Source organism: Bos javanicus, chromosome 8 (genome assembly GCF_032452875.1).
Source record: "Bos javanicus breed banteng chromosome 8, ARS-OSU_banteng_1.0, whole genome shotgun sequence".
Lineage (NCBI taxonomy): Eukaryota > Metazoa > Chordata > Mammalia > Artiodactyla > Bovidae > Bos > Bos javanicus.
This window is the reverse complement of record NC_083875.1, coordinates 101162510-101175689: the sequence shown is the minus strand read 5'-3', so window position 1 is coordinate 101175689 and position 13180 is coordinate 101162510.

The following is a 13180-nucleotide window of genomic DNA, read 5'->3' as shown; positions in this document are numbered from 1 at the left end:
TAAACTCAAAATGGATTAAAAATCTAAATGTAAGACCAGAAACTATAAAACTCCTAGAGGAGAACATAGGCAAAACACTCTCTGACATCCTCTATGACCCACCTCCCAGAATATTGGAAATAAAAGCAAAAATAAACAAATGGGACCTAATTAAACTTAAAAGCTTCTGCACATCAAAGGAAACTATTAGCAAGGTGAAAAGGCAGCCTTCAGAATGGGAGAAAATAATAGCAAATGAAGCAACCAACAAACAACTAATCTCAAAAATATACAAGCAACTCCTACAGCTCAACCCCAGAAAAATAAATGACCCAATAAAAAAATGGGCCTAAGAACTAAATAGACATTTCTCCAAAGAAGACATACAGATGGCTAACAAACACATGAAAAGATGCTCAACATCACTCATTATCAGAGAAATGCAAATCAAAACCACTATGAGGTACCATTTCACACCAGTCAGAATGGCTGTGATCCAAAAGTCTACAAGCAATAAATGCTGGAAAGGGTGTGGAGAAAAGGGAACCCTCTTACACTGTTGGTGGGAATGCAAACTAGTACAGCCACTATGGACAACAGTGTGGAGATTCCTTAAAAAACTGGAAATAGAACTGCTTTATGATCCAGCAATCCCACTGCTGGGCATACACACTGAGGAAACCAGAAGGGAAAGAGACACGTGTACCCCAATGTTCATCGCAGCACTGTTTATAATAGCCAGGACATGGAAGCAACCTAGATGTCCATCAGCAGATGAATGGATAAGAAAGCAGTGGTACATATACACAATGGAGTATTACTCAGCCATTAAAAAGAATACATTTGAATCAGTTCTAATGAGGTGGATGAAACTGGAGCCTATTATGCAGAGTGAAGTAAGCCAGAGAGAAAAACACCAATACAGTATACTAATGCATATATATGGAATTTAGAAAGACGGTAACAATAACCCTGTGTATGAGACAGCAAAAGAGACAGTGATGTATAGAACAGTCTTATGGACTCTGAGGGAGAGGGAGAGGGTGGGAAGATTTGGGAGAATGGCATTGAAACATGTATAATATCATGTATGAAACGAGTTGCCAGTCCAGGTTTGATGCACGATACTGGATGCTTGGGGCTAGTGCACTGGGACGACTCAGAGGGATGGTATAGGGAGGGAGGAGGGAGGAGGGTTCAGGATGGGGAACACATGTATACCTGTGGCAGATTCATTTTGATATTTGGCAAAACTAATACAATTTGTAAAGTTTAAAAATAAAATAAAATTAATTAAAAAAAAAAGAATTAAAGTTCTCTTTAGTTTCCCCCCATGACTAGTATTAATAGAGGTAATTTTCTCTGACTCTGCAGAAGAGAAGCACTCTTCTGTCTGGTGGCAGAATCTCTTCTTTCATCTAGTTATTGCTCACTGTCCACTTACTTATGAGTGAAGGGTTAGAATAATCGGCACCAGAGGCCAACATGGGTTTCCTTAAAAATCTTGCTGGATTGTGTTGATCATCCCTTGGTAATCCTCTTCTCTTCCTGCCTTGTCGAGGGCAGGTAGGTGTAAAGATCCTGGATAAGCTGAGTTGGCTGGGCTGGGTCAAAATTTTTTCCTTTTTTTTTTTTTTTTCCAGATGTGCAAGCTTAGAAGCAGACCTGAGGAACAGTCTCAGAACTGCCCCTTCAGTGAGTTCTTAGGGGCCAAATTCCTGCTCAACTTCACTTGTCCTGAATGAAGTTCAGGTTGAATGATATGCCAACCCATCTGTATGTGGGCCACTCAGAGTGGCTTTCAACATCCTGCGGTTTGCTCTCTGGTGATTGATCCTCAACCTGCCACTCACACAGCCTTTGCTCTTGGGATTCCAGGGACATTGACGGCAGGTTTGAAATGTAGTTTCCAGTGGGAAACAGGAGAGGTTACATGACTAAGCATGAGTGGGGTTTTATTGAAATATTGAGCTGTCCCCACCACATACCCCCACCTCCCCATGTGGTTTTGTGGTGGAAAGTTTTACTGAGAGAACTTTTGACTTCACTTTACTTCAGAAGTTTGCTACAGAGAATTGTCCATTTTATATATTTGAACTCTTCTCACCAAACCAAGTATGGAAATAAACACCAGAATTGGCCACTCTGTACAACATTATATTCATTTCTATTCATTATTGTGGTATAATGGTTCATGACAGTATCAATTAACATGACATCACAGTACTATATCAATTTACTCAGGGAGGGGAAAGGGCATCTAACTGAAAGGTAGCCAGTCCTATAAGGAAACCTGGAACCAAAAGGTTTTGTCCAAACAGGGATAAGCTGGTCCAATTAGATTCTCACTCTGAATAGTTCAAATGAGGAAATATGGTGAGAATCAGAAGTGGCAGGAAGAACAGAAGATAAAAGGGTGTATGGAGGGATCTTGAGGTAGTTTAGAAAGTACCATCAAGTTAAAGTTATGAAGAAGCAGAAAACATTTCAGTTAAATCAAAGATGTACAGTCAAGGGTGATTAATCAGAAGAAGCAAGAAGACACAGAGAAAACAGAGATTGAGGTAACAATGGAGCCATATGAAAGGCTGTTTTACAGCAAGTATTACCAACCTGTTGCTCTCTGAGATCCAGTTCTAGTCTCTGTGAGGTCACTCAGAGCAGTGGAGTGCACAGGGACGGATATTCAGCAATTACATCCTGTGACTTTTTTTTTTTTTTTTCATCCTCTGACTTTTGAGGGAAGATGATTGGGTTCTTAATCATCAGACCATGTGCATTTCAGAAGCTGAGAAAATAGAAAACTGTCAGATATTCTATGGGAAAAAAAAATTTCTCAACTTTCATTTTTTCCTTCTACTTGATACACTTAAAATTGCAGTGAGAGAGACAGCATTTTGTTCTGAAATATTCAGTGAGCATCACTGGCAGTGTAGTTGAAGTCTTCCTGGTAATTAAGAATGACACAAACATATTCCTTACAAAATCCAAGCAGGCAAATCTTTCAGATATGAATCAAATGAAATTCAAATAGCTGAGGGGCTTCTCTCGTAACATTTGAGCAGAAACAGTTTTCAATACTGTTTGATAAAAATTTCAGCTTGATTGTTAGAGGAGAGGGCTTCCCAAGTGGCACAGTGGTAAAGAATCCACCCGCCAATGCAGGAAATGCAAGAGACACGGGTTTGACCCCTGGGTTGGGAGGATCTCCTGGAGAAGGAAATGGCAACTCACTGCAGTATTCTTGCCTGGAAAATTCCATGGACAGAGAAGCCTGGCGGGCTATAGTCCATGGGGTCACAAAGAATCAGACACGACTGAGCAAGGTCTGAGGAAAAAGCAACAAGGTGATCACTGCAATAACCTATAGAACCTAAAAAGACTAAAAGACCCTGACCAGATGGAGGGTAATTAAGGAGACATTGTAGGATGGAAACTATCTGCTCTGAAAAAGTGGAGAAGGCTATAGTGAAAGACTCATAAAACAGCAATATTATAATAGATGCTAAGGAGCTATAGGAAAAAAGAGCCCTAAAATACAGGGGCTCAACTAACAGACATTTATTCCCTGTCAAAAAACAGTCTAGAGGTGAGTAGTCCAGATTGGTGGGAGAGGAACATTGTTTCTTCCGTCCTATTGCTTCTCCAATCCCTAGGGTGTTGTCTTCATTAATCCTTTGAAATTGGATCCAGATAGGAGAAAGTAAAGAGATGGAGGGCAGGCAATTTCCTTTCAAGCAAATAATATAGAAGCTGCCTACGTTTCGTCCACTCATACTCTTCCACATCCATTGGTGAGAACAAATTATTTGATCATAATGGCTATAAAGTAGGCTGGGAAGTTGAAGTAGCTCTGAGCTGAATGTCCACATTTCAGGTAAAATTCCATGGTTAAGGAGTTAAGTGAGCTTTAGGAAGCATCACTACGAACAAAGCTAGTGGAAGTGATAGAATTCCAGTTGAGCTACTTCAAATCCTAAAAAATGATGCTGTGAACCCTGTGTATGAGACAGCAAAAGAGACACTGATGTATAGAACAGTCTTATGGACTCTGTGGGAGAGGGAGAGGGTGGGAAGATTTGGGAGAATGGCATTGAAACATGTAAAATATCATGTATGAAACGAGATGCCAGCCCAGGTTCGATGCATGATACTGGATGCTTGGGGCTGGTGCACTGGGACGACCCAGAGGGATGGTGTGGGGAGGTAGGAGGGAGGAGGGTTCAGGATGGGGAGCACGTGTATACCTGTGGCGGATTCATTTTGATATTTGGCAAAACTAATACAATTATGTAAAGTTTAAAAATAAAATAAAATTAAAAAAAGAAGAAAAAAAAAAGAAAGTGTTGCACTCAAGATGCCAGTTAATTTGGAAAACTCAGCAGTGGCCCCAGAACTGGAAAAGGTCAGTTTTCATTCCAATCCTAAAAAAGGCAATGCCAAAGAATGCTCAAACTACTGCACAATTTCACTCATCTCACATGCTAGTAAAGTAATGCTCAAAATTCTCCAAGCCAGGCTTCAACAATATGTGAACCATGAACTTCCAGATGTTCAAGCTGGTTTTAGGAAAGGCAGAGGAACCAGAAATCAAATTGCCAACATCCGTTGGATTATCGAAAAAGCGAGAGAGTTCCAAAAAACATCTATTTCTGCTTTACTGAGTATGCCAAAGCCTTTGACTATGTGGACCACCACAAACTGTGGAAAATTCTTCAAGAGATGGGAATACCAGACCACTTGCCCTGCCTCTTGAGAAATCTGTAGGCAGATCAGGAAGCAACAGTTAGAATTGAACATGGAACAACAGACTGGTTCCAAATAGGAAAAGGAGTACGTCAAGGCTGTATATTGTCACCCTGCTTATTTAACTTATATGCAGAGTATATCATGAGAAATGCTGGGCTGGGATGAAGCACAAGCTGGAATCAAGATTGCCGGGAGAAGTATCAATAACCTCAGATATGCAGATGACACCACCCTTATGGCAGAAAGTGAAGAGGAACTAAAAAGCCTCTTGATGATAGTGAAAGAGGAGAGTGAAAAAGTTGGCTTAAAGCTCAATATTCACATAACAAAGATCATGGCATCTGGTCCTATCAATTCATGGCAAATAGATGGAGAAACAGTGTAAACAGTGGCAGAGTTTATTTTGGGGGGCTCCAAAATCACTGCAGATGGTGATTGCAGCCATGCAATTAAAAGCCGCTTACTCCTTGGAAGGAAAGTTATGACCAACCTAGACAGCATATTACAAAACAGAGACACTACTTTGCCAACAAAGGTCCGTCTAGTCAAGGCTATGGTTTTTGCAGTAGTCATGTATGGCTATGAGAGTTGGACTATAAAGAAAGCTGAGTGCTGAAGAATTGATGCTTTTGATGTGGTGTTGCAGAAGACTCTTGTGAGTCCCTTGAACTGCAAGGAGATCCAACCAGTCCATCCTAAAGGAAATCAGTCCTGAATATTTATTGGAAGGAATGATGCTAAAGCTGAAACTCCAGTACTTTGGCCACCTGATGGGAAGAACTGATTCATTTGAAAAGACCCTGATGCTGGGAAAGATTGAGGGCAGGAGGAGAAGGGGATGACAGAGGATGAGATGGTTCGACAGCATCATTGACTCGATGGACATGAGTTTGAGTAAACTCTGGGAGTTGGTGATGGACAGGGAGGCCTGGCGTGCTGCAGTCCATGGGGTTGCAAAGAGTTGGACACGACTGAGCGACTGAACTGAAGGAAGAAGCAAAGAAGGCTTTCTGGTAACCACTAGCAGCAAGCCACACCGAGATAATCCATACTAGGGATTAAAACTCTTTAAAAGTTTGGAAACCCAGGTCAGTAATGTCTTTCTCTAAGAGCCCAAAGCCATCTTTGTGGGTTATGAGGCAAAAGGCAAGTCTGTGAAGTCTGTACAACAATGCAATGGAGCCTTTTAGTTACCACCGTAAAACTTCAACTGTTGTTGAAATCATGTTTTCTTCCCTTTATCCCCAAGGGTTATATGTGAAAGTCCAGAATATTTTCTTTGCTTTTCTAAAAGGCACAATCTAGATCCTCTCTTTTAAGGCCCTGAAAGATTAGGTCTGCTCAGGGAAATCCTCAAATCTCAGCCTTCTGTTTTCTCCAGAGCCTTCATCAAGTGCTCCATTGTTTCTCCTCACAAAGGAACACAGGCAAACCCCCTCCAAAGGGGCCGAGGACTCTCAGTTCTCCCCTTCTGCCATAACTTCTTGGGTAGCAAAAAGCTTAAATAAATATTGGAATTTATTGGCTTATGTAACGTGAAAGTTCAAGGGACAGACTACAGGTACACTTTGATCCAGGAGTTCAAATTATGTCATCAGGATATTATCTCATTCTCTCTCTGTCTATCAGTGCTACTTTTTTGAGTGTTGGCTTACTCCTCTGGCAAGTTCTCATTCTTGTCGGCCTCTAACATTTCAGGCTTTCAGTTTCATAGCTCTTATTGTAGCAGGAAAAGAAGAGATACCCCTTTCTGCTCAGCTGAAATAAAAGTATCCAAGATTGGACATCAGTGGCTCTGATAGGGTCACTGGCTCATGTATGAATCAATCAATGTGACTGTGGAATTGGGTGCTTTGAATGCTCAGCACTACATTAGAGGAAAAGGTTCAGCGTATCATCTTTGCATGCTCAGTTGCGTCCAACTCTGCAACCCAATGGTCTGTAGCCCGCCGGGCTCCTCTGTTCATGGAATTTTCCAGGCAAGAATACTGGAGAGGGTTGCCATCTCCTACTCCAGGGGATCTTACCAATCCAGGGATAGACCTCACGTCTCTTGCGTCTCCTGCATTGGCAGGCAGGTTCTTTACCAGTGTGCCGGAAAAGGTTAAGTCAACACAAAATGGTAGAAAGGAATCTCAGAGTGCTGTTAGTAGAAGGGAGCATGGATGCTGGGCAACAAAACCACAACAGATGTCCTCGGCCTATCCCTTTGCCTATGAAATTGACATATCCAAACTGGTCTTATAATAGGATAACAGTTAAATACTTGCCTTTGAATAAGCATATTCTCTAAAGGCCTTTAAACTACTTAGTTCCCTGAGCCTTCCTCCTGCAGTCATACTGCAAATTCGTCATTAACATGTCCTCATGTCCTTTCACCTTAAGGGCAGACATATGCCTTCTTACAAGGACCTACTGATTACAAGTTACATCACAGTAAGTGCCATCTCGCAGCTGTAATTTCTTACAGTTTTCATCTTACAGCCTACTTCCATTTTCTGTAACTTCTTGTTTATTCCTAATGAAATGAATTACTTAAAAAAACTTCACGTCCCACTTGAATATGAGGGACACCAAAATTAAAGCATCTGTAGCAAGAGTAATTTGTAGAGGATTTCAAGAAAGAAAACCTCTTTTATTTCTTAAGTAGAATAATAGATCTCTCTAAGATGCAGTGGAAGCTGATGCTATAGACAGTTGGTTCTATACCCTGCCACAGTCTCAAGGGCGTGGAATCAATAAGACATTTGCTCAATAATATCAAAATCTTGTTCACATTAATGAGGACTGAGCAGGGACTCCAGTTTTACCATTGTTCTCTTGGAGCAAGCTAGATTAGTTGGGACTGTAAATGTAGTGTAGGGTGAGGTAGTTAAGACTCTAAGACTTTTTTTCCCCAGGATTGAAATTCTACATCTACCACTCACTGCCTGTTTGACCTAAGTTACTTGACTTAACTATTCCTTAGTTTCTTCACCTACAAAGTAGAAACAATAATAGTATTGAGCTCACAGAGTTGATGTGATGCTTTTATGGGTTCATATGTATAAAATATTTAGTATAGTGTGAGAACTATGAAAGTAAAGATCCATGTAAGTGCACAGTGAAGAACCTTGTTAGCTCTTACTATTTACTTTTAATGAATGTTCATATATAAATATTCAAGTAAACAAAGTGAGGGAAGTATTATTCAGTAGCAAGTTCCTTGAAGAAACAACTAAAGCACAAAACTCACATTTTCTTTTTATGAATCCTGCCTAAATTACCCACATCTGAGCAAGAAAGTGGGAATGACATATTAATGGAAAAACAGGCTAATAAGCCTAACCTAGTTTCACATTCGAGAGGTGGAATAATTTATGGGAAAGCTCTCTAGGCTTCTAAACGCTGCAGTCAAATCACTGTATGGAGAAAGCTACAAAATCAAATTCCAAACAATGAAAACATCAGTTTCTTAATGGAACAGTTCCAACCATCTGGCATTCATATGTTTGCAGGGAGGTTATTGTGCAGCCATAATGACCCAATCCCACCTCTAGGCAAGAAGCTTTCATGAAGGAAGTTTACTCTGGCCATTTGTGGCTGGTTAATATTACCAGAAGAGGGTTTTTTTTTTTTTTTTTTCCCAACTGTTCCACTGTTAATGTTTCAAATTTGAACTTTTTTTTCCAAGAGAACAGAGAAAGAATGAACATGAGATATATTTGTAGAGTGCAAAGAGAGAGTAGGAGATTTCAGCATCTCAGTAATAAGTTTTTTCTTGAAGGCAATTTTTCAAAAAGAGGTGCCTTGTTGCATAGGCTGGATTCAGTCTTGCTGATAATCTATTATCTCTTCTAAACAGATTTAAATTAATTATTAGATCATCTTCTTATCATACTTTAACAACTGATTTTGAATAGAACTCGGAACATAGAAATAATGATATTTCACTTTTCTTTGAATGAACTGGAACTTGACCTACTGTTGAATGTTCATTCACTCACTTAAGATTAATAATCCAGTAAGTATTTACTAAGCCTCTACTAAGTGCTAGATACTGCATGAGGCATACCTGTTTAATAGAATGTAAAAAGATGAGTTTTAAGAGTTGAAAACAGGTATAATAAGAAGGGCAGTTTGATATAAAATATTAACAGCATGAGAGATTTTTATAAGGACAAAAGGGAGACATGCACAAAAATTTAAAATTCAATGTAAATAAAATCTACATTGGAGTGATTAGAAAGAAAAATAAACTATGGATAATAAAATCAATCAAGTGGATTTCACTCTTTATAAGTTCTTCTAAGATGGAGGGCAAAAGATTTTTTAAAAAGGCAAAGAGATAAAAATGACAAGAGAGTAACTGAACAGAGACCAGAGAACAAAGAGCTAGTGTATCGATAAGGCTATTCCTGAAGGAGACATAACAAATAAAGAAAAGGCCACAATTAACTATATAGTAGAAGAATGTTTTCTGACAATATACAATACAACTTTATTGTATAAAGTTATAAAACAACTTATACATTTATTATATAAAGACCTATGTCTGTAGATTTGTAGCTTCTAGGTTACAACAGTTTACTTTTTCTTTTTTTGAAGAGAACAGAAAATATTCAAAGATACACAAAGACTAAATATATGCTACCATAAAGCCTTTTTGAGAAATGTAAAAATTAGTCCAAGTGACTGAGTTGTGTACCAAGTTGAGAGCAGATAAAAATTACTGGGGCTTCTCTAGTGGCTCAGTGGTAAAGAATCCACCCGCCAATGCAGGAGACATGGGTTCCATCCCTACTCCAGGAAGATCCCACATGCCTTGGAGCAACTAATCCCCTGTTCCACAATTATTGAGCCTGTCCTCTAGAGCCGGGGACAGAGCTCACAATTACTGAGCCCATGCACTGAAACTACCGAAGCCCGTGCTCCACGACAAGAGAAGCCACCACAGAGAAGTCTGCCCACTGCAACTAGAGAGCAGTCCTCACTCGCCACAACTTGAGAAAAGCTTGTGCAGCAGCAAAGACTCAGCGCAACCAAAAGAGATAAACATATAAACTTAAAAGTATAATGAAAAAATTTTTTATTGAAGAGAAAGAATAAAAAAAAATTCATTAAACATTCAGCACCAGAAACTAAGGAGATTTACAAAATAAACCAAAGGAAGTCAGTAGGAAGGATTTAACTATGAACAAAACAGCTAAAGAGATACACACCAGAAAATGAATAGAAATGATAAATCCATCCTAGATCTGTTTCTTTTTTTGTAAAGAGTGAAAAAAGGCCCTTAGCAAAGCAACTCAGTAAAACACACATACAGACACATGCATCATCTATAGTACTAGGATAAATGGTGAAGACTCTAACAATTCTGTTTCAAGCAATTTGAAAATCTCAACAAGAAGACTATTATATGGCGATCATTTAAAGATAAATAGGACAGTAACTGTGGAAGATACCTGTGCAGGTTGGGTTCTATGTAGATGCTGAGGCTGAGGCAGGAGAACAAAGAAAGCGCTTACTGCGGAGTACCATCTATGAAAGGAAAAGGAGGAGAAGCAGGAGAGGGCAGAGGGAGCTATCTGACTCTGTTGGAGGCCCAGTGAAGTCCTCAGTAGCCCAATATGGATTTGGGGACAAAGATGGTCCATTAGAGAAGTCCCTCATTAGACAAAAATGGCTACACCCTTGTACCACACCACTGCTCAGTCATTGGCCTGGGTTGACCATGAGAAGAGTGTAATCTTGGCTATCATTCTGCTCACTCATTGCCTAAAGTGATGCCCTAAGAAGACTGTGGCCTCACCTTAAAAGCTACAAAGGACCCTCAAAGTGCTGAAAGCCATAGACCATCCACTAACCACACCCTTTGCAGCTGGCTTATGAGTTTTTTTTCTTGGAATGGATTTGAATGGCACATCTCCACGTCAGCCATAGTCCACTGCTTGCTCCACGTGGATCTACTTCTCCAAACTTGTGAAGGAAGCAGCACCTCCACACACACAGTGGGCTTCTCTTCCTGAGGAAAAACTTAGAAAACAGAGCTTAGTGGTATTAACCATAGCCTTCATCGCTGCAGTTCATCTCAGGGCCATCACTGGTATTTACCTTCCTTCCCCCCATTAAACATTTTACATTAAACATTACATTTACATTAAACATTAAACATTAAACATCTCACTCTTCAGCTAACATCTCCAGTAGTCCTAGTAACTTACTTCATGGTGTGACCCTGTGTCCTTAGTAACCATACACTTCTTTAATTGCTGCATTTGTCCATTCACACTCACAACTGGGCAAGGGAATATACCAAGAGGTACCTACCTGAGTCACGTGAGTTCCACACATATCCCTCCCTGTCCCTGTTAAGTAACAGTCTTTATTAGGTGTAACTGACAAAAAATAGTCTTCTCCTGTGAATTATCAGTGTGATGTATCCCTTAAAAATGGTGATTATACTTCATGTCTGCTGGACTTTACATAAAAGAATTCCAAACTGCCCAGGTAGTACTTATAGCTTGTAGTTCAATGGGGCTTTTTCTGTAAGACTTGTGACACTGGTAAGAGTTCAGAACTTCTGTCTCGCAGATCCCAGAATTGTGTAAAGAGAAGCACAAAGTCTGAGAGTGGGTCACTGAGATTTATGGTAAGTGGGGTCCTTGGGGTTCCTTCTGCTTCCACCCTCTAACTTCAAAAACCCATTTTTTTTTCTAATTGGTGATAAGACACCACATAAAGGTCTCTGTGCCAAGGCATACAGTGCATCCTAAAAAATAATTTCCATCCTTGCAGGCTGTTGTCTCCAAGTTGGTGATTCAGCCGTGTCTTCAACAAGACATTCTATCCCCTCCACAGGAAGTTTTTGGGTGGGGTGGTATGTGATAAGACTACATGGTCCATTCTTATGCTTTCTTCACTGCAAACTGAATGCCTTGGTTGAATGTTGTATGGGATTCCAACCTTGTGGATCAGACATGCCATAAGTCCTGGATAGTGATGCTGGCTGATACCCTTAAGGGCAGGAAAGGCATATCCAGAAGAGATGACCATTCCTCTGAAAATGAACCACAAACTCTTTAAGGATGAAAGAAGCCCAACCTAGTCAACCTTCTAAGAAATATTTCATACTAGAGGTTCAGAGATAGGAATGTCAGATCACCTTACATGTCTCATGAGAAACCAGTATGTAGGTCAAGAAGCAATAGTCAGAACCCGACATGGAACAACAGACTGGTTCAAAATTGGGAAAGGAGTACATCAAGGCTATATATTGTCAGCCTGGTTATTTAAGTTATATGCAGAGTACATCATGTGAAATGCCGGGCTGGATGAAGCACAAGCTGGAATCAAGATTGCTGGGAGAAGTATCAATAACTTCAGATATGCAGATGACACCACACTTATGGCAGACAGCGAATAGGAATTAAAGAGCCTCTTGATAAAGGTGAAAGAGGAGAGTGAAAAAGCTGGCTTAAAACTCAATATTCAAAAAATTAAGATCATGGCATCTGTTCCCATCACTTCATGGAAAATAGATGGGGAAACAAGGGAAAGAGTAACAGACTTTATTTTCTTGGGCTCCAAAATCACCGCGGATGGTGACTACAGCCATGAAATTAAAAGACACTTGCTCCTTGGAAGAAAAGTTTTGACAAACCAAGAAAGCATATTAAAAAGCAGAGACATTATTTTGCTTCAAAGATCCATATAGTCAAAGCTATGGTTTTCCCAGTAGTCATGTACAGATGTGAGAGCTGGACCATAAAGAAGGCTAAGCACTGAAGAATTGATGCTTTGAACTGTGGTGTTGGAGAAGACTCTTGAGAGTCCTTTGGACTCTAGTGAGATCAAAGCAGTCAATCCTAAAGGAAATCAGTGAACATTCATTGGAAGGACTGATGTTGAAACTGAAGCTCCAATACTTTGATCACCTGATGCAAAGAGCTGACCTATTAGAAAAGACCCTGATGCTGGGAAAGATTGAAGGCAGGAGGATAAGGGGATGACAGAAGATGAGATGGTTGGATGGCATCACTGACTAAAAGGACATGAGTCAGGCACCAGGAGATGGTGAAGGACAGGGAAGCCTGGCACACTGCAGTCCATGGGGTTACAAAGAGTCAGTCACGACTGGGCGATTGAACAACTATGACCAGAGGTTCAGAGTTGGTCCATGCTATGTCTATACTTCAGGCTTTGATTTGGTCTCCTTAGCTGGCAATGTGGACATTCAGAAGCAGCATTAGAGAGATCAGCTTTGGTAAGTGGGAGTCAGTTCTGTCATACTCATGCTTAGCCTCCCTCTCTGCCATGCTGCTGCTGCTGCTAAGTCACTTCAGTCGTGTCCGACTCTGTGCGACCCCATAGACAGAAGCCCACCAGGCTCCCCCATCCCTGGGATTCTCCAGGCAAGAACACTGGAGTGGGCTGCCATTTCCTTCTCCAATGCATGAAAGTGAAAAGTGAA